General features: G+C 43.3%; 1 protein-coding gene across 6 annotated transcripts in view; it reads left to right on the forward strand.

Moving 5' to 3' along the window:
- PAG1 (phosphoprotein membrane anchor with glycosphingolipid microdomains 1) overlaps window positions 1–22,386 on the forward strand; it is a 116,814-nt gene that overhangs the window by 52,105 nt on the left and 42,323 nt on the right. For 2 of the 6 annotated variants that reach the window (XM_054816007.1, XM_054816010.1), the window contains exons 3-4: window positions 5,813–5,884; window positions 16,992–17,056. The gene's annotated coding sequence lies outside the window, so the exon portion shown is untranslated. Of the gene's footprint in view, window positions 1–3,318; window positions 3,338–5,812; window positions 5,885–13,900; window positions 14,541–16,991; window positions 17,057–22,386 lie in introns of those variants that run through there. The other 4 variants (XM_054816013.1, XM_054816008.1, XM_054816012.1 and 1 more) reach the window with 3 other exon arrangements.

Below are 22,386 nucleotides of genomic sequence, written 5' to 3' on the forward strand. Positions count from 1 at the left end.
TAAATTTTTCATTATCTTTGACAACCTGTTTAGAAATTCTGTGTTTGTAAGTTCTAGCCTGGATTTTCAGTAGATCTGAATGAATATATTAGTTGGGATTTGCAAATACTTCATACTTAGGCTGTCTTCTATCCCCACAGGAACTTTTTTCCGTTGGACATTCAAATAATTATCCTTTATTCACATAAATACTTACACAGATATTTAACATTCACATTACATTAAATCATGTACTTACATTAATGTAATATATTGACATTAATCTCAATACAAATGTAAAACGTTAATTGCATGTGCTTGAATATTCTCACTGCAGCACTGTATTAGTCTAAGGATGCTACTGGGTATCAGAGGGGAACAGCGTTCCCAAAACTCCTTGACCTGGTTCACTGCAAGAAAGCAGTTAAAAGCCAAACAAGGAGATGAAAATATCTTTCACAGCTGTGACAGCACAACATATGTTACTACTTTGTGTGAAAATGAGCAGAGACAATTTAAACTCTGCATTTGGCCGATTCGTCTTATGGTGTCTTTTCTTTGACAATAAAGATGCCGTTGGCAAAACCCATCCAGAAAGGACGGAGTGGGTATTCCTGCAGAGACTGCCTAGTAGGTTGGGATGCTTCTGGCATACAGATATTTGTAGCAGATGTTTCCAATTAACTGTAATAATGCTGAAAACTAAATGAACTTTCTTCAGGATCTCCTCTACGAATATTGATGTGGCAGGGGTCTGCTCAGCCTGGAAGGGCTCACAGTATCGGTGCTTGGGGTGGAGAGGATAAAAAATTGAAAAACGATGATTTGGCTCAAAAAGGTCCAGGTCCTTGTGTGGAGGGAAGTTGAGGAGATATAACTTTTGTCTCAGTTTCTCTGTATTTCCTGGCTTTTCTTCTCCAGCAAGCCCTCCTTCGCAGTCAGCCAAGGAAGGCAGCCTGTCTCCCGAGGCAGTGCCTGGGGACAGCGGCAATGCCACCGCCTGCCCACCTCGCACCGCGCCGGGGTGTCACGCCCAGGAGAGGCATCCATTTCTGAGGGTCAGTGTGGACAGTTGCGTTAAGCTCCTAGGTGAGCTTAGTGCCAAAATTAAAGGATGTTTTCCTTGGGTGCTGGTGCTTCTGAAGAGGCTTGTGAGCTCCTCAGGGATCCAGCAGCTCTCCACGTGGAGCTGCACGGTTTGCTCGGATGCATTTTCAACGACATATGAAGAGTTGAACGTAGTATGGCTGTGCTATGGGACACCAGAGCGAGTGTGGAGGTTCCTGGTATGGACCTCTTCAGGGCCTCGGGACTCTTGCTGTCTGGTGTCCATAAGCAGATGGGAAGCTGCACTATTAAAATAAATAAATTAGTAAATAAAAGGCAAGGAGTTTCTCTCAACGTGTACACAATTTCATAAGGCTTTGTCTTGGCATACTTACATTTCTTGTCAGGTCCATATTGCTTTATTTTCTTCCTTACAGGTGTGTTTCTTTTCATACCTGTAGCTAAGTCTAAGTAGTTTAAATCAAAACTTGATGATTTAAATAATTTTTATTGTTTGTATTTTTTTGAATTGCACCAGAATTTTTGCCAGTTCTATTTACTATTCCTTTCATAGCTATGTTGTAAGACACATCTTTGCTCTGATTTCACCTAGTTCTTCCTACACTCTTAAACTCTTATGTTATATTTTTAATTTCTCAGCTCATATGGTAGATTCCACTTTTTGGCAATGATTGCAGGCATCACTAGTGTCATTTCTTTGTTTTTATTTTTTCTCCTTTCGAAAGTTAAAGCCATGAATGAGATTATTTGAGCATCCCGCCCTTTTAAGATTCCCAACAACGGGCTCCGGGAGTGAACGTGAAAGCTTTGACCTTGTGGAGCTCCTGAGCATTTATTAGGCAGAAGCTGGGTCGCACTGGAGAAAGAAAACTGGTGCAAGGTTATCTTGAGGTTTCTGAACTTTTGTTCCAGTGGAAAGATACTAAATCTTGTTTCAGGGCACTTTTTCCTAAACTGTTTGGAAGGCCACTGGGCAGAAAGCTCCAGCCGGGTGAATCTCAGGTGGCCAACCAGCCTAGCCACCTAGCGCACTGATCTCGCTGCTTGTCATTTTAGCACAGATACCCATTTACCCTGCTTAGCCTGAGTTGCCTTCATCTTTCCAGAGGCTCAAAGATCCATCTTTCTCCTTTCCAGCTGCCGGACTGTGGTGGGTTGAGCCTGGCTGGAGGCCAGGTGCCCACCAGAGCCGCTCTCTCACTCCCCTCATTCACTAGACAGGGGAGAAAAGGCATAACGAAATGCTTGTGGGTTGGGATAAGGACAGGGAGAGATCACTCACTAATTATCGTCACAAGCAAAACAGACCAAACTTAGAGAGGGAATTCATCTAATTTATCACTAGGCAAAACAGAGTAGAGGAATGAGAAAATAAAATCAACTCTCAAAACACCTCCCCCCACCCCTCCCATCTTCCCGGGCTCAACTTCACTCCCGGCTTCAACCTTCCCCCCCCTCAGCGGCACAAGGGGGACGGGGAATGGGGGTTACGGTCAGTTCATCTCACGGTGTTTCTGCCGCTTCTTCATCCTCAGGGGGAGGACTCCTCTCATCGTTCCCCTGCTCCAGCATGGAGTCCCTCTCACGGGGTGCAGACCTTCAGGAGCAAACTGCTCCAGCGTGGGGTCCCCCACGGGGTCACAAGTCCTGCCAGCAAACCTGCCCTGGCGTGGGCTCCTCTCTCCATGGGGCCACAGGTCCGGCCAGGAACTTGCTCCAGCGTGGGCTTCCCACGGGCCGCAGCCTCCTTCAGGTGCCTCCACCTGCTCCGGCATGGGGTCCTCCACGGGCTGCAGGTGGAATCTCTACACCCCCTCATCCTTCCTCCATGGGCTGCAGGGGGACAGCCTGCTTCACCATGGCCTTCACCACGGGCTGCAGGGGGATCTCTGCTCCGGTGCCTGGAGCTCCTCCTCCCCCTCCTTCTGCACTGACCTTGGTGTCTGCAGAGTTTCTTACATCTTCTCACTCCTCTCTCCGGCTGCAAAAGCTCTCTCTCCAAGTGTTTTTCTACTTCTTAAATATGTTATCACAGAGGTGCTGATTGGCTTGGCCTTGGCCAGCGGCGGGCCCGTCTTAGAGCCGGCTGGCATTGGCTCTATCAGACACAGGGGGAGCTTCTAGCAGCTTCTCACAGAAGCCACCCCTGTAGCCCCCCCGCCACCAAAACCCTGCCACGCAAACCCAACACACGGACCCTCACATGGTGCTCTGGGGAGTGCGAGCCTGCAGGAAATATTTCCACGCTGACGATGGAGAAATGATGGGCTGGTCCAAGGGCCAGGATCAGGTATCCTCAAGCAACAAGGAGAGTGCTGCATCCTTGTATATTTTCCACATTCAGCTCTCCAAAGCCTCTTCATCTGTAGCATTTGCGAGGTGTCCTGCTTGTGGTGCCGCAGAGTTGAGGTCCCAGTTCAGAGCTGGGACCAACCTAGCCATGGGGAACAAAACTTCCTGGCTGGTGTTGCTGCCCCGATGGTATGGCTGTTAGCTGGAAAGGCCACCAGGAATTAATCTTCTCATTCATTCCCATTTATCACTCCTGCCCTTTTATGTGATGAGGGTATTAGTGCGGTTGCAGTGCAAACCCATTGTGCAGGATCCTGCCTGCTGCTGTCCTTTGACACGAGCCTGCAGCTACTCCATGTTTCTTCTTTCGGCTTCTAGAAACTCAGCTTCACAAGCTGTGAAGAGCCCGTGTAATGTTTCTTTAGAGAAAGCCCAACTGACTGTGTATAATCTTAAGCCACTTCATTTTCCGGTACTTTACTTCACATTATCCGCTTTCAGTAGAGAATTGTGAGTTTGAGAGACAAAAAGTTCAACGCTATCAAATAGTTCCTTACAAGACTTTTTTTGAAGGGAATTGTTCACAAAGCAAACGTCCTGACTAGTTTTCACAATTTGGGAGTGTCTCTAATTTACTGCAGAGTAATTTACCGAAGAGATGGATGGCTTGGGCTTTTGCTCTTGTCTTTTTTACGTTAAGGCAGAATCGAGAATAGCGAGATGATGCTGTGTCAAAATAATCACGTGTGTAACTCTTTTAGGGCTAGAGACATGACAAGGGGTCTTGAGCAAATGGAAATGATAAAGCTGAAAATAAAAATGTGAAGGATAAATGGTTCCTATGAACTCCATCTGTATTGAAAAAGACTATGTCAAGAGCAGGGTTTAAATTTTGTTGGCTGCATGCTTGCATGGGACAGAATATAGTTAAAACAATAACTGTAAAAGCTTCATCCTAAGCAGTTGGATGTCTGGAGAAATAAATGACTGACTCTGCCCCGCAGGGTCGTGGCAGGCGAAGCGGTGGTGCTCCTGCATGCTGGATCGGGGTCTGGGCTTTTCCACCTGCACAAAGCCAAAGCGTTTCTACTGAGTTCAGCAGGGCAGCATTGCACTAAGATTTATATAGGCAAAAATAGGATTTAAAGTGGCAAACATGATGGGAATGCAGTCTTTCAGATTATTTGCAGTAGTTTTCACCATCCATTTTAAACACTTCTTGACCAGTGTGCAACGAGAACAAAGCCATGGTCATCTGAAACAATTTTGTAGGCATTTTGAGAGATGCTCTTGCAGAGTAGCTGAAGCATTAATGTAGTGTTGCTCTGGCGTGCCTGGGGGATTTATGTTGTGTTGATTCAGTGATGAATCAAGTAGGCAATATCCAGTGCGGTGAGTGGTACTGCTAATGCTGCCGGCAGGAGAGGGCTGGAGCAGCCAGCAGGGGAGGATGGGGATGCAGCTGCAGCAAAGGGGTGGCTGAAGAACAGAAGCAGAAAGCAGAAGTCAGAGATGGTAGGTCACAGGTGACAGCGGCCCTGAACTGGTCTTCTCTTTCTGTCTGTTAACAGTGGGTTGGTACGTGCCGTTACACTGGGTGATAGATATGTGCTTTATCTGGAGGTATGACTTTGGCTGCTCATTCTTTTATGCGCTCCACTATGTTAAATATTGTTATAAAAACCCCAAAGAGCACTGTGAGCATTTTATTTTTTTTAAAGAAGTTATCGGCAATTATTATCAGTAAGAAACAACGTAAAGGTGAAAGCATTTGACATCTTTTGTGCTTACTGACAACATTAAATTCATGCAAAGAATGGCCTCCTATTTAAAAGAGCAAGTATCTAAATGACTGCCTAACTTAAGCTTTTTGCATGGAGCTCTTCTTGCTCCTAAGCTCATAAAACACAAGCAAAATGAGTTTTATTTTATCAGGATTTGGAATTAATGGAAAGATTGAACTTAAAAAACCACAAAACTACTTCATAAAGAGTGGCAAGGAGATTTCACTGTGTGTACAAAACCTGTAATTTTTGAAAGCATATCAGCCAGCCCAGTTATATCTCTGTGCTAATAGAATCTCTTGGAGAAGATCTATGTATGACTGGTATTTCACATTCTTAATGTCTGTGGTTTAGTTTTGAAGGGGCTACACATGTGAGATAATCCACTCTTATTTGAGTTTATTTTCTCTATGTTCTATAAAATCAGGAAAGTAAAAAACAATCAAGAGCCCTGTGCTAGTTTGGGATTATCAGCTGTGATGCTTCCAGTGGCAGGAAATAGGAATTGGTTTCCAAGGGCATACTTTGCAAGCTGGTGTTCCTAGGAGATTTGTCTGAGCAAAGATTCAGGCTCTGGCTCACCGTGACTTCTGGGGTGTAATACAGAGAGGATGCTAAGAGCCGCCCTGAAAATCTGGTTTTAAAAGTGATGGAAAAGAGAACTAACGTTTTGTCTTTCCCTTCCTCAGACAGTAAAAGCAAAGGCGGGGAGCATACAATTACCATTTTTTGAACATTATTCCTGAAACACTGCAGAGGAGGTGAGTCTTTCCTAAACATATTGTGTGATTAATTTGTTTCCTCTGCCCCACTGATTTCGGATGAAATGTTTCTCCCACTTGCACTGTGTAAGGCACACTCATCTCCCCGGCTGTAAGGTGAGCAGCACTTTGCTCCCTGGATTCCCACGGCAGCGGCAAGTGATCTTGTCTGAGGTTAAGATGCTGTCTATCATCGTGGGACTGTCGCTGGTGTCTCAGAGGCAGCAGTCAGGGTCCCCGTGGGGGAGTTCACAGCTGGCTGCAGCTGCTCCGGGGCCTTCCTCACAGAGGGAGGAATGCGCATTAGAAAGGAGAAAAACTGTAATGAAATCCATTAACAACTGTTAGGAAGGAAACAAGCTAGGGAAGATGAATTTTAGTAGAACAAAAACTATTTATACAAAGCCACCCTCTGCGTTGCAATAAGTGACAGCTACAAAACAGGGTGACCCGTCTCCTGGGGCCGTGCTCCCCACTCTGACATGGCACAGAGCGCCCCAGGAACGCTTCCCGGCTGTGGCAGAGGTGCTGGCAGGAGTACTGCCTCGCTGGCTGCCCGGCCGCTGCTTTCTCTGCACTCAAGGGAAGGGAGCTCTGTGAAAGCCAGGCTCTAAGTATAGGGGAGTGAGCGAGCTTCGGGGGGGGGGATGTACGTGGAGGCTTCTTGACTTGTTCATTTCCCCTCAGGCTCAATGGCAAATGTTTTTCTCACATCTCTGTCTGTCCATCTGGCTGCTTTGGTGTGGGGGAAAACATGTGCTGAAACCCATACAGTTCCCATGGATTTAATGCAAATACTGAACAAGGATGTCAGGATTTGGTTAAGTAGGGGGGGGGTTCTGAAGGTAGGCTAATGACATCCTCTGCGGTGTGCAATTGCATCTTCTGGCAGAGCTTGCTCGATTAAGCAAATTTCCCCCTCTGATCTCTGTTCTAGGGTTTTATGCTAACATCTTTCCCAGTTCAATAAGTTGGCATAGGCAGTACTGTTTACTGTCTTGCCCAAGGTATTTTGTCCAGCACAGAGTGTGGAGGTGGTGAAAAGGGTTCTGCTGACCCATTGGCTGTCTCAGCAACTTATGTAAAAATTACAGAGGTCACATTCAAAGGTTAAAAATAATCTTGTCATCCACAAGTTATTGCAGGATTCCTTAAGCATCATGTTCAGTTCCCACTGGCAGAGTGATTTAAAAGGTTATTTTCCAGAGATGTACAAATGTTCTGTGAAGTCCTACTTGTCTGGGCCCCGGTCAGAGTGGTGATGCTCTGCACTCCCTGTCCATCAATCCACTCCGTCTGCCACCTCCCACAGATGGGAGGAAGACAGTAGGTCATGGCACATGAACAGCAGTTACCTGCAAAACTCGTCCACTGAAATGACGGCATCACGGTAGACAAAGGCTTATCGGTGGTGGTCTGTCTCAGCAGCTTCCATTTGACATTGTCTGCTTTATTGAGCCGTGGTCCTGCTGAGGCTTACTTAATAATTACAGGGTAAAGTCTCCATTGCAGGTACTGGCTTTCATATATCAAAGACTGGTGGAGTGGAGACATGCTGAAGGCTGAGCCTCTGCTTGCTGTCTGTGATTGATTCTTGATGCTCAAGATAGTTTTTATGATGTTATTAGTCATAAAAAAACCCAACAGCAACAAAAAAGAAACCCTAGCTTCAGTCACAGCCATGCTGTGTGATCTGGGCAAAACCTTTATGAATAGATAGAAGAAGGGAAGAATTGGCAATTTTTGTTTATTTTAATTTTTGTACTTCCCACGTGAATTACTGCTGCTGGAAGCAAGTGGAAAAAGGGTTGAATATTCTGCTTTGGTGGCTTTCTGCAGTGGGGATGAGCATTTCTGGACTAAATAGTTCAAGTGTATTTCTGGCTGCTCAATTTAACAGAAAAAGAGCTTTCAGAGAGCTCCTGTGGTGGTCAGGCACCTCAGGTTTACTGAGCCACTTCACCCTGAGAAGTGTTTGCTTCAGATGTCCCATGGAGTTGAAAGTAGACTTGAAAATCAGGGCAGGGTCCAGTTTCTCAGCACCCTTGCGTAAGCCTGGCTTTAACAGACACTTGCAAGATTTGTTCTTTCAAGTTTCCTTTTTAATTACTCCCTAAATTCTTTCAGTCTGGGCTCGTGAACCAAGTTTGGGTGAGGCTTCCAGGTGGGTGCCAATCCATCCATGCTGAGTATGTCCAGGGGAGACCAATGTATGTAAGGACAGTGTAGTATTAGATGTAAAGCCAGGTCTGATCTCTAACAGGTAGTGTGCAGTCCAGGCAAAAAGCATAAAATCCCAAGACAACAGTAGCAGAAAGAAACTAGAAACACCTTCTCTTACTGATCTGTTGTTCATCTGCTCCACAAGCTTTACAAATTTGAGGTGCCAGGAACTTCTTCAGGCTGTTTTTCCTTCTTTTATCCCTGTTACATAGGTCAATCTTCAGGCAGTATTGCTCGATTTCGGGCTAGTGCCACACGAAGCAGGTGCACGGGCAGCCAGCTCTCTGCCCTCTGCTGTGGGTTCTTGGGAGAACAGCACAAACAGCCTTGGTTGCATTAAAAAAATGTTTGACCTAATTAACCAGCTTTATGTTTTGAAGGGGATTAAGGTTGTTCATCTTGTTTTTCCTGCTTTTTACACCAGGTTTCACTGTGAAGGATAGTGATGATAATCAGACACCAAGAACTGTTAGCTGACAGTCTACATCCCATCCCGTTTTTCCTGAAATGTGTCTTCCGGTATTAAACACTATCTCAATTCACTGTGGTTAAATAAAAGTTTCTAATAGTGGGGTTTTGTTTCTTTTTTATAATTTATCCTGGGTTTTATGAATAAATAAATGCTACAGACATCCTTACACTGATTCAGTACTTAAATGTGCTTCAAACAGTTTCTACAGAGCAGTAGCTCTGGTAAGAAGAATTGCATAGTTTGTGCAAATACTTGCTTGTACAGAGAAAAATTGCATCTTAATAATTACTTTTCATGTAATGCAATTTGCTGAATACAGTATTATCTCTATATGCTTTTGCTGAGTATGATGCCACCACTCCTGGCAGCAAAACCAGGATAATTCAGACAGGTCTGACAGGATCAGACAAATCAAACACGAGTCAGCTGTAGGAGGCAGGATGGTGAGCAGTCATGGCTGGTGATGAAGCAGTGACACAGGTATCCTTCTTCTCAGCTGCTTTATCGCAACTTGTCAACAAATGACAGGAGGATGTCCTTCTTTGTCTCTGGCATTTGTAATCTCAAAATTAAATCCTCAAACTGTAAATATGTTTACATCTTCTGCTGGCTGTTTTGCCAATTAGTATGGTGTTACTTCCATTTCCAGAACCTCTGCCCGCTAGCATCCTACAGTCTGGCTGGTTATTTTGATCACACTTTAATCTGATTTGACTTTTTTTAAAAAAAAAAAAAATATGATTCCCATGTGCATTTAGGGTTTAGCAATTTGATTTAGATAATCAGATCTTGTCCATATATACAAATAATTCAGGAGAGTTTCTCCCGGTTAGCTATGACAATATAGGATAATGGATTTGCATTATTTTTTAACCAAATCTGAAAACATTTGAATGTCGTGAGTCAGAAAGAGCTTTGACCTGAAATTTAATTAAGGACTGGAAAATAGGAGAAGTGGGGAGATGCAGGAGAGGATTAAACAAAAAAGAAAATCCCTGGTCATTCAAGAGTTTACTCCTGTTAAATGGTCTAGAAAGCTCTTGTCATAGATAGTTGGGCCTTATAAATGGAACAAATTCGAAGATTAGGATGAGTGGAAAATGAAAACTTAGTAATGTGATTTCTTTCTTCATTTTTAATCAAAATGAGCAGACTGCAGGGAAGAATAAACGGCAAGCTGAAGTCAAAGGAAGCACATTTGTAACCATCCATGTCCTAATGAGTAACATTAGGAAACCATATGTAAGTATTTAGTCTTGACTGTAGCAGATTGAATAAATTTGGTCTTGTCTGGACTAAGCAAGCCCAAATATATCAAGTATTTGGGTGAAAAAACAGTTGGAAATTCTGGTTACTACAAATGGAAACCAAAGAGCCATGCTCAAATGCTTGATAAATACTGGAAGCAGATGAGGTGAAAGTTCTGTTATCAGTGCTAATCTGATAGGTGGAAAGAGGAGAAAGATATTTGCAAACGAAATTGTAAAAATGCTTCATTGAATGCGTAGTAGTTCATAATTACTATAATGCTGCAAACCAACTTCCATAAAAAAAAGATCGAAGAAAATTATTTACGTTCTTGTAATACCGAATATTAAATGTAGATTGTATTGGTACACTTTAAACCTTTGTAAGACTTTGACTTGACTGCTCTGAGAAGAGGCTTTAGACACATGCTAGATATGCCAAATTAAAATCCACATGGCCATAAGTTGTAACTTGTTTGGTTGATGTCTTCACCTAGTCAAGAGCCTTTAGCAGAGAACAGGCCGTAGACCCAAACGGTCTGTGTCCATGTAAAATGCTTCAGTAAGATAAATAGCTCCGTACAAAACACAGCCTGCTTCAGCAGTGGACGCACATGGCGTGTGCGTGTCTTCAGCATGCATAGGGGATACGCAAGTACTTCCCAGGACCAACGAGCTCCCAGCTAGAGCAAAAGGTGATGCTTGGTGAAGTTAGTTATGTTGTTTAGTCGCTGGATCTCCCGTAGATGGAGAGAACCTGGTACAGTCCAGCATTGGGCTCAGGCCGGTGGAAGGACCTGCTGAGGTGCACGTACCAATGACGTGCAGTGCTACAAATAAAACTGTCACTGGAAGTAACACTCTTAGAAAGTTAATGCAGGAAGGAATAGCAGTGACAAGTCTGACTGGAAAAACTGTAATTAAGGGCTCTCTGGAATAAGCAGTCTTATCAAATTGGTTTTCATCAACAGCTATCCAAATTTAACAAAGATCTCTAGGGTTAAGGCTTCATTATCGCCTGATGCAGCCTGATGACATCTTTCTTTGACTAGTTGAAGATTTGATGTAACACCGATTTAGAGAAGTAATTTACGTGTAACTCATCTGTGTGGACAGAGATGTTCATAATTTGCTTAAAGATGTTTGCTTTATGTTTGTAAAGATTGAATTTGATATCAGGGTATTAGAGTGGCAGTGACTAAGTCTTGACATTCTTCAATGGAGAAAGAAACTCTTGGTCTTTTGTTTTCTGGAAACTGAATGTCGTATCCCTTTGTCTCTTAGTTGTAGCTGTGAAGTGGGAGTGTGAACGTGTGTGTGTGTGTATGTTGTAAAAGCCTGTGAGCAAACCAGATTTTTCAGAGTAGCAGCATACTAAGAAATCTAATAATTCTGCTGCAACTCCAGAGACACATACTGCACCTTACTGTCCCTGCCAAAGTGCGCACGGTGCTCCTTCCTCTTCCATGTTTTTATGGAAAAGATCTTATCTGAAACTTCCATTCTGTGTTTCCTTAATCCATGCCTCCACTGAATGAAAAACCTCTTTTGCCACCTAAACTGCCCTGAGCAATATCTTTGTGGTTTTATACTCTTTGAGAGCTGTCTTTGAGATAGAGGTGAAGGACATCTCAGATGCATGGCGTACATCCAAAGATGCTGGAAGTTAATGGAGTTACTGTGGGGTTACACCAGTGAAAACGAGGTCATCTGCTGTACTTTTAAAATAATTGTGAGAATAGTTTGATAGTATTCATTTTTCATGTGACAGTAAAAAGTAATGACTGGGTCTTTACGAGCCATAGATGTGGGGAAAAAAAGACAATAAGGCCTTTAAAAAATCAAAATCAAATAGGATCGCAAATATCCAGAGAGAGAAGGATCTCCAAGGAAAAACAATCAATAAACTATGTCATATAAACCATATATATGTAAATGATAAATCTCTATATATCTGCTGACCAATATAAATACTATGAATTTCGGTTTTCACATTTGAGTTTGTGTACACTAAGTACAACATGAGCCCTTAAGTAAAATCTAGAGGTGCAAATTGTTAGAGATGAAGTGAGATGGCACAGGCAGGCTGTAGCACTCTCTTCCGCTCCAAACCCAAGATTTCCAAGAGAAGTAACCAGCGTTAATGTTCTCAGCTACCTCCAAGCCAAAGTATACCATGCATTAGACATTTTGCATTAGGCAGCCTGTAGATGCTATGTTGCAGTTCCCAAATGTTGCACAGTAAAGGAGGAAAATGGTACGAGAAGAGTAATGCCGTGTGGACTAGACACTTAGGAGGAGCAGAAAAGGGAGGAGGAATAAAGCTGGCCTGTAGGACATTGCTCTTGATTATACTTGATCTGTTTTAGTTGAAGTAATTCTGCTTGCCTCTAGCAACAAGCATTTCCTAATGTATTTTACCATTAGCTATTGCATCCTTTACTAGTTGTTGAACAGTGCGTGTAGGCTGGCCTCCCTGCAGTTCTCGTTTAGGGCATCTTTCTGACTCTAAATAACTGCCTCAGCCCTTTTTCTTAAAGGATAGAAGAGAAGTATAATAATTTTTGAGATTACTTATGCAATTCTGCAGGGCAAAAAGAGATCATGGTTGAGATCCATCAGCTGTAATACAGACCCAGGAAGCTACTCTGCAATATGTTTTAGATATTTACGATGTTCTGTCAAAGAACATCTGATTTTGTTTATTGCCACGGAGTCCTGGGGCTCTGCTGGTATAAAGCAATCCTGATCCTTTTTAAGTCCATTTGGCAAGATGCTTAAGACAAATAACATGATCTTATTAACAGATAAAAGGAAAAAGTTTGCTTAAGAACTGTTAGTAAAGAATAAAATTAGAAGAGGTGGTTGCTCATTTACCGCTCTCCTTTCTCAGCTTAATTATGAGCATGAGAGGCAGAGTCTTACTGGGCTGTTACTATCCACTGGCACTGCCGCTCGGTTCTCCTGAAAACGATGCTGGAGTTTGGTCTCAGTGAAGTGCTTTGAAACAAGTTATTTTAGAAACATGTCTATAATTTCCCTCTAGAAATCTCCCTCTTATTTTACTGTCTCACGTTACAAACTCACATGCGTTCATTGGGAAGTGGCGTAGCTGTGATTGTTCGTTATTCAAGATAACCCTTGCCAGTTCCCTAAAAATATAACAGCAAAACTGAGCCCCGAGAGCTGGGGCACCAGTGATTCCTGCACGGCCTCACTGATGTCCCTCAAGCCTGACCTGGTAGGACCTGCTGAAAGAGTGAGATACGGCCCCTGGGGGATTGCCAGCAAGTCACCAATTAATACTAATTGCATGGGAAATTATTGCAACGCTGCGATGGTTCATCAGGGACCTGGAATGAGTTCATAGCTGTGCTGCACCCTAGGGCTGTGTGTCCCTTGGTGTTTGCTTCCAGAAGAAAACACATTGTTGCTTGCTGTTCTATTCAGTTGCAGTGTTTGAAGATCTGAACTATAATTAACGTGGAGGAATCTGAAACAGCTACCATCTATCGTGGAGCTTGGCTTGGGAATATTTGAGTTAAACTGTAAAATTCCACTTGGTTTCAGCAGGGATTATCACCAACTCTCTGGAGCCAGGCCAGTTCACTTTTTGTTTTCTGATAGGAAAGAAAACAAACCTGAAGTTGGATGAAATGTGTGCAACATGCACACAAGAGTACTTTCAAAACAAGAAAAATGCAGGCGTCTGATGTTAAAAGGGCTTTCTTCTTTGCCTCTCAGATTTCCAAGGGGGGATTTGCAGAAAACTGGGATTCGAAATGCTGCCGTCTTCCTCCCTTCCTAGTGACAGCTGTAAACATCTGCTGAGGATGTCATTCATTGTGTCATCCTACAGTCGCTCGTTAAGATTGTGAAGCATCATGCCTTCTTGAAAATTGAACTGGTAATGCCGTGGGGAGGGAGCGAACAGCCAGCGTGCTCGGAGGCTCTCCGGAGTGTGGTTGCTGAGCGGTGTGAGAGCAGCCGCCGCGTCTATGCTCTGTGCCGGGGATAACACCTCAGCAGGGAGGGGAGCTTTCCCAACCAGTTTGGGGAGGCGGGCGGTGGCAGGTGGGATGTGTAAGGCACGCTGCTATGTCATCGCGCCGCGATTTCGCCTCTCCGTCCTGCTCTCGAAAAGGCAGACAAGGCTTCAAGTCATAAATTGCATTTTGTGTGACTCCTCCCCTATTTCGGCTGCTTGCTCACGCAGCCACCCACGGATGTGAAACAAAAATGTGCGAAGCGAGGCAGGGAGCACTCTCGCCAGGGCAGATTCCATCTCCCCTCTAGCGCCGGGGTGCCCGTCCTGCTCCGACACCATCTCACTCCTCCTGAACGTAACGCAGCTTTGGCTAATCACAAATACATAAGCGTTTTTCTCCCATCCGTTCTCATCGGCCCATACTCCAAGAAGAAGAAAAAGAAAAAGTCCGGGGCTGTACACGAGCGTGTCTTTGTGCCAGTGCTCGTTCGGCGGGCTGACAGAGGCGGCATTGTTCGCAGGCTGTGGCCGGCTTGGCAGCCGGAGAAGGTGGGGATCTGCGCCGCGCATACGGAATCGGCAAGCGGCCGAGGACGGGGGGCGAGAAACTCCTAGAGCTGCATTAACGGCAAGAGGGAGTTTGATAGCGCCTCGCTAATAGCTTCTCCTGGTGTCTTCTGCACAATGCGAACGGGGTCTGGCACGAGGAGTCCTTGTTAACCGAAGGTAAGGGGTTTATCTTTATAGTAGCACACTAGCGATTGCTGCTGTTCGTTTATTCTTTAAAATATGGGTGATACGGACGGAGGAGAAGTTGTAAAGTCTGCCGTACTCCTTAGGAGAATAAAGCTTCATGTGGCATCGTGCTGCAGCTGAGGGTTATTGAAGTTTGTCTCTTCCCCTTTATGTGGGCTTAGTTCGCATTACCAGTAACGAGAAAATCTGTATGTGTTCCCATCAGAGGAAGAAAAGACCGTTTAGTCTCCTTCTCCAGCTTTCTTACTCTCTAAGCTAGAAGCTATATATATGCAATATTAAATGGATTTTGCTAATAGAAATACATTAACATATAGCCATTAGGCAAGGTAAATACTTTTTCCTATTACCAGAGACAGTTCCTCCCCCCTGCAGGTACTCCCTGCGGTAGAAAACATCCCGTACAGTGGTAAAAAATTATCATTTGTTCCACACACCTCAGCAGAAAGAAAAATTGTTGTTACATTTATTTTTTCAGCCTCTTTGTAATAACTAAGATTACACAGGCTCTGCTAAACAGGTTTTATGTTGTGCAGATATTTCTCCTCTGTTCTTACTCCTTCGATGATATTTTTAGTAGTTTTTAAATTACTATTATTTTTCTAGTTTTAAAGTAAAGCTATATTTTGTCTGAGCATTTCTTCAGGTCTTTTGCTGTTCTTTTTGCTGTCTATCCCTTGCAATTGTTAAATATATTTTTGAGAGTGTGTACTGCTGTTTGGGGATGATAACAAACGTGGTGTTAAAAGTGCATGCCTTGGAGCTGTGGCTGTTGTTGTTTTTACACGCCCAGGTTGATGTACTTTCGGGGTGAATGGGTTCAGCTGCAGTGGGGACCCCCCCGACACAACTCCAGATCTGGAGCTCTTAATGTCACAAGTGGCGTTTGGAAAATATTGGGGGATTTTTTTGTTGATTTTTTCTAAGGGAGGGGGCTGAAGAAGAGGAGAGTATAATTTGTGCACTGAGGGACTTGAGTTTTTCTGCCAGTGCAGCACTGTTCATTGCGTGTAATTTGGGAGAACACAGCTCGTACCCGATGGCACGTAGCAGCCCCAGAGGACACACGCTGCTTTTGTGCTCCTGTTCAGTTTTAATCTTTAGGGAGCAACTGTTTCAAAGAATAAACACATTGCCTTGTAGGAGAAACTCCGGAAAACATCCTGCTAGTGACAGCGGCAGCCGCTGCCTATCACGCTGGACATCCCTCTGCCAAAATCGGCAGAGCTTTGCTGCCTGGCAGCCAAAGGCCAGGAGCTGCAAGCTGTGTAACCGCAAGGATGGCGGAAGGAAATAATGCTTAAAAGTGTTAAATTAAAACCACGAGGCTGCTAACTGCTCGCTCAAAGCGTGCACCTGGGCTTGTCCTGGCACATGGCCCAGGGATTTGCAGCATCCCCTTCGTGCAGGAGTGTCCACCCCGCTCATCCCTACGCAGCCCCCCGAGGTCGGGCACCGTGTGGGCAGGTAACGAGCCTGTTTGGTCCCTCCACGCAGGCTTTCCCCGTGTGCCCCTCCTCGCTGAGGAGAGGGCTCCTGCGGGCTCCAGCCAGGTCCCCGCTCCCCAGCCCCCTCGGCTGTGCAGCAGGGCTGGAGGGATGATGCTGGACCCCGCATCCTGCCACTTGGACATCAGTGCTGTAACGATGCCCTTCCCATCAGGGAACAACACCTGCTACAGTAAAGGAGGACATTGAAAGTAATAATAAGCATATTTAGAGCTGTTTGGGTTTTTTTAAATCTATCAAATTAGAGATGTTTATGGTCATTACCTCCAGGAGAGAGAGAAGTGAGACCCTAGATTAGATTCTGTGCAGCTGAATGATTTTCTTGAGCTTGTCAGGGACCAGCAAGTGTGGAAATCCAAATCAGAGCTTGTCTACACAAGCAAAAGAATGGAACCAGAATAATTAAAGGGGTTGCAATTGACAGTTGTTTTTCAGTGGATGCTTTATTATAGGCACTCTTATCAGGAAATAAAAATATCTGTGGATAAGTGTGGTTTTGTGTTAAATCAAAATTGGTCATTTATCATCATGAATATGCTGGCTTACACTGGTGCAAAGCCTGTTACGTTTACTTTTACTGCTGTGTTTTAACTGACAAAGTTTCATTCGCTGTTAGTTTAAAAAAGTGGAGCAAGTACGTCTCGCATACATAAAATTATCCTGCTTAAAGTTCGTTTGCTAAATGCTGTGTGCCTCATTTATACAGTGACTTTTATAACCCATTTTCTCTGGAGTATTTGACACTGAGCAGGCAGGGTCAATTTAAAATAGATGACTTTTGCTTACACAGTCGACTTTCATCTATTGTATATGTTTCTGTAAACAAAAAGATGCAGCAGAGTTTGTGATGGACGTAAGCACAGGCAGGGCCTTTGCCGTAACTTCTTAACCGGCACTGCATCTTTTTTTTCAGCCCAGAAGCTTTTGCATCCTCCCTGGGAGAGCCTGCATGAAGACTTGCGTGGACGGTGCTGTAAGGTAAGGAATGCCCCCACTGAGAACCCTTTTTTTTTTTTTAAGTTCTTCATCCTGATTTTGCCTTGGTACAGAGTTACCACGTGAGAAGTTGCTTCACTCTGCATGTGATTTCTTCTTGGAAGGACTTGCATATGGTGGTCCTTCGTTGTTCAATACTAACAAATAACGTGAGCAAAACGAACTGTTTACTGTGTAGATAACAATATGTCTTAAATGATAATTGAACTTTGCTGTCGTATGAAGTTTTATATGCATCCTTTCTCTCCTGCGAGCCTCACGCAGTCCCTTTGGGAAAGGATCGTGCTGTGTGTCTGGTGTACCTCTTGGTGCTGCAGGTCCCTGCGCAGCATCACTTGCAGTATTTTGTTCAACTTCAAACTGTTAAATTAAAACAGGAGAGTCCAGTGTATTTCCCAGAAATACCACTGCTTTGTGGCCTTCCCCTGCCAGTTTTAGCGTCACCTTTCCTTCTCAACTTCACTTCCCTCTTCTCCTGCTGGGTAGCAGCCCCCATCATCTCTGCACCCCCCCAGACACGATGCGCTCGAGGCTTTTATGCGCAGGCAGACTGATGATCAGCAAACAGCATCATTCTTACCTCCTCTCCCAGGACCTACATCTGTCGTGTTTTACTCTACCTCACGCACCGAGTGAACAAATTAACGGTCAATAAATGAAGAATCTATTCGAAATATGATGACTGGAAATTGTGTAGCTCTTCCGATTCAGGGGCCTAAAAGACAGGCTTACATGCAGTGCTAGGCAGATTACACAGCCCGCGTGGATATTACAAAGTCCAGCAGTGTTAGTATAGCATAGCTGTGCTGCTTGTTTCCTTAAGCTGCTTGTTTAGAGACACCCGGAATATTCATCTTAATCATCTGTTTCCGCTGCACAGTAGGTACAGGAGGAAATACCAGAGAAAGCCCTGTCACTGGGAAAATGCATCATTTGAATGTGCAATGTAAATATTTTAGCTAACCAAATGTAAACATTGTTTTGCCTTTAGGATGGGAAAAGACTGTCACAGTCAAAAATGAGCTGACATAAGAGTGACCCTGTATAGATGAGATACAAAGTTGTGTTCACACATTTTGGTAATCAAAACAGAGCCCTTAATGAATTGCCTAGCGTGAAAGGAATTACAAACACAAATGTGCCTGACACAAGACGATCAGAAGTCACTGCTGTATTAACATTAGAAGGAAGGACTTTCAGGATTCATGGGGATCTGTGGTCCATGGGAGGGATGATGTGAGGTAAGAGAGATGAGATGAGGAGAGATATGTGATATGTAAGAGCTACAGAGAGGCTGGAGACCCTGGAGGAGAATCTAAGCCATAAGTATGCTCTGCATATCCATGTTCCTCCATGCTTCTGGCTGTGACTTGCGTTCACCATGCCAGGACACTTAATTCAGAAGTTTCCAAGGGTTAGAAGATGGTAGAAGCAACAAAGATACTGGATACAGCAAGAAGCACCTTATTTCATTCACAGACGTGCTGCAGGGTTTTTCAGTTGGTGGATTCAAAGGAAAGCAGAGTTCTTGGGGAGCTCAGAGCGGTTGCTCATTAGCTTTGCCTACGGTGGCTTCATAAGTGCATGAAGACTTATGGTCAAGTGGTACTTGATAGAAACCAGACATGGGATTTAACTTTTGATGCTGAATATGGTCCTGCTGTAGCATAGGATACAGAATCCTCCAGATACGACTTGACTTTATTGTGCAGTAAATGTTAAGTAGATACCCTAAATGGTCTTTGGGCATTCATCAGGTTGCTAAGCAGAAGAAACATCTGGAGATAATTTCATTGGTTATATGTTCTAGCCCTTTGATAGTTAATATGAGAAGAGGAAAAAACAACACCGAGGATTTAAGTAGACTCCATGGATTGCGAGAAACTAGTTAGATCTTATTTCTATAGGCACAGGTCTATGTAAATGCCCAAGCAAGTAAGCTTTCATTACTGGAATAGCTGGGGAATTTTTTAAAGTTGATTTTTGCTTGTATTACTAACAATGGATAATATATTAACATCTGCCTCACATTTGCTATTTCTTTGTTCTAACAGCTGGAAATTTACATTTACACATAGGCCTCAGAGCTAAAAATGTCATTCCCTAGGTTAAAAACCCATACTGATTTTTGTCATTCTCCTTGTTAGGAAAGGAGATCTGGAAGCACAGGGAAAAGACAAACAGGAAGAGTAGCCCCCAGATGATAAATGCTTTCAGTTGGAGCACAGATTAATCATGTGTAGCATAGCCTAAGACTGTCATTGTCTGCCATTACTACAGCAATTTAGCTGTAGCCAAATGAGCAAATCTATTAAGAGTAAAAACTATCCAAAGAAAGTAGAAGAAACCAAAAACTTAGGTCATCACTGAAGAGAAAAAATACAATAGCATTTTTTTCAGTGTAGAGGAAATTAAGAGCCTTTTTTGTGTGGATGAGAAGCATTTTGCATAGATGAGAATAATTTTGATGTTATCCTTGAATAAAACTTCTGTTGGTAGAGAATCAGTCGTTTTATGCAATAACTTCATGTAACTATTCTCTTGAATATAGATAATCCAAATCTTTTTCTACCTCCCAGACAGATGTGTCATTTTTCATGGGAAAGCATGAATAAATTCAAAAGTAAGAACTTCGTTTTTTCCCTTTAGAAGCAGGAAGCTCATATACTTTTGCTTAAGTGCTATATTGTGCTTGCTTTTTTTTTTTCCCCCCCTAAAAAGAGGATTTGAAATGGCTTATATTCACACAGGAGAAAAGGTAGGAACAGATTACTTTGTAGTGCTGAATTCATAGCATTGTTTTTCTAAAAGCAAATAGCACTCTTTGAAGAAGCATTTTAGATGGCTGATGAGAGATAGGGAATTTAAGAGGAGGGAAGAGAAGTGCAGTTGAAAAATGTTTGGAATGACAGTGTAAACTTCAGGGAGAAAGGGAATTAGATAAAAGAATCTGTGAGAGTGGGAATAATAATGTGAAGGGGAACAGGCTGTGCTGGTGAGATCTTTTGGCCTAGGTTTTGAGAAGAATTCAGAATATGATCTGCAATCTCTGTCTTTGTTTGGGAGGGGCAATGGGAGTTTTTCCATTTACGGTAAAGTGGAGTAATAATGTCATTGCCCCAGCTGTTAAAATATTTAAAAATCTACTTCAAACCGAATATTTATTGCAGTGTTAAAGTATAGACTGTTGTGGTCAGAAGAAATCGGAATTGATGCCAAAAAGCATAATTTATGCTTCCCTGAGAGGGGATGGGACCGGGAGTCCAGTCTGGCTCATTCTCGCTGAGTTCGGTAAGAGACTGGTTTTTAGGAAGCCTCTTTGGTTATGGCTGTAAGTGAACAAATACCAAGGTTCAAATCTGCAAGGGGAGCTTAGAAGCCTCCATCAAAGCCGGGAATACATAGTATGCATATTTTGAGTCCGAAAGTGCCATCTGAGGGTGGCTTTGCAAAGCACGTGAGCACCGTGGCATCCCAGGCATCTCTGGCATACACTTGAGAACTGACTTGTGTGAGGCAGCGTTTCTGCAGAAGGTGGATGGGCTACATGGGAGCTCCCATGCCTACAGCTGCCTCAGAAGCTGCTTTTTCATCATGGAAAAGAGTAATCTGTGATCTTTGCCTACTTAGTAATTTCTACGTATCACAGTCTTGAAATTCATATCTACACCTATTCCAGATGAACAGCAATAACTTTTGGCGTTGGGTAAATGTCTCTGTGAGATGAATTTATACTTGCGCTGTCGTAGACTGTCAGTAGCCTTAGACAATCCGCTGTCATCAGACTAACTTGGTTTCTTAGTTCTGCTCTTGTGGCACAGCCAATTCCATTTCAGTGTATGTCAATTAAGGAGAGTATGCTCTAATAATATTTTACATTTACACAGCACCTCTCATCCCAGAGTACTTTATAAATCATGTATATTCAACACCACTGACCTTTCGCAGTCCCTTGGGAGCAGGAGAGCAACTGTTTTACAAAAGCAATAAAAGCCATAGAAAATTTTTCTCTATAATACTGGGGGAAACCATTAATCACAGAATTAATTATATAATATATAAGCTACAGCTTCCGTTTTTGAAGACCTTTACTGAAAATTTCCTCAAGATAAGGTGCATGATCCCACATTTTGTGTACACCATGAACAAAGAGCTAATCCATCTTTCCAAGACTGGACCCCTGGAAACATTCCACTCTTGTCTCTAAATGAACATAAAAGTATCACTACCTCTATACTTTTGACTGTCAGTGTATCTGTGAATTGTCACCTCTTCCTGCAGGATCTGTCTAAAATCCTGTAGTCTGCACTTCCCTCTCAGCTGCTGAGGATTCTCCTGTCTATTTTCTATTGGAAATAGAAAAATATATATATATCTTTTATATATATATATATTTTCTATTGGAAATAGGAAAACAGATATATCAGAAAACCTATTTAATTGCTTCTGAGGTATTCAGATGTAACTGATCTTCTGGGGTATTGGGCTGAAGAAATTCAGCATGGGTATGCATTGGGCCAGCATGTGTGGAGGAGAGATGAGCAAGGCTAAAGGAACAAGGAGGAGGAGGACGATGGCGATGAATTAATCTTCTTGGAATGCGGTTCCTCTTCCCGTAAACATTAAGAGGACGATCCGAAGCCTGCTGAGACCAGTTAGCATGTGTCCCCGCAGCACTGCAGCCGTGGGGAATGGCAGTGGTCGGTGAGGGAGCGCGTGAGATCTTTGATCTGCCAGAGCATCCTTCTTGTGATGTGCGGAGGCTCAGCTTATGTGCAGGACTACCTCAGTGGGGACGGATTCCCTCTGTTTACTGTAGGAGAAAACTTCAGGGGAGATGCTTTCCTTGTTTTTAAAGAAGAAAATAGATATGCAGCCTGTTGTAGTGCAGTATTTGCCAAACCAGCCATTCTGGAGGTTAATTTGGACCTTATTTAATGTGATGTTTTAAACAGGAGGACAGCAACATTTCTATTTTAGTTATACAATTCAGCAAATGGATTACAAAACCGCAGTTAACTGTGAATGCCATGGATAGTAACTCAGTTAATAGCAGATTAAAAGTATCTTTAGGTTTTCAGTGTATTGTTTTGCCATTTATCTCTTTTCGTAGCTTGTCTGGGTTTAATGTAGTTTATTCCATTTAGGAGCATTACTGAGAGAAACCCCATTAAAGCAGGCATTATAGTCCTTGTTTTGATTAGCACTCAAGGCCACCAGATAATGATGCTTAAAAAAAAAATATCTCGTGTTTCTCTCATGGTCATTAGCACTCTGATCACCACCAACCTTCCTATGACAGTGTAAGTCTT

The sequence above is a fragment of the Grus americana genome, chromosome 2 (genome assembly GCF_028858705.1).
Source record: "Grus americana isolate bGruAme1 chromosome 2, bGruAme1.mat, whole genome shotgun sequence".
NCBI classification, from domain to species: Eukaryota; Metazoa; Chordata; class Aves; order Gruiformes; family Gruidae; genus Grus; species Grus americana.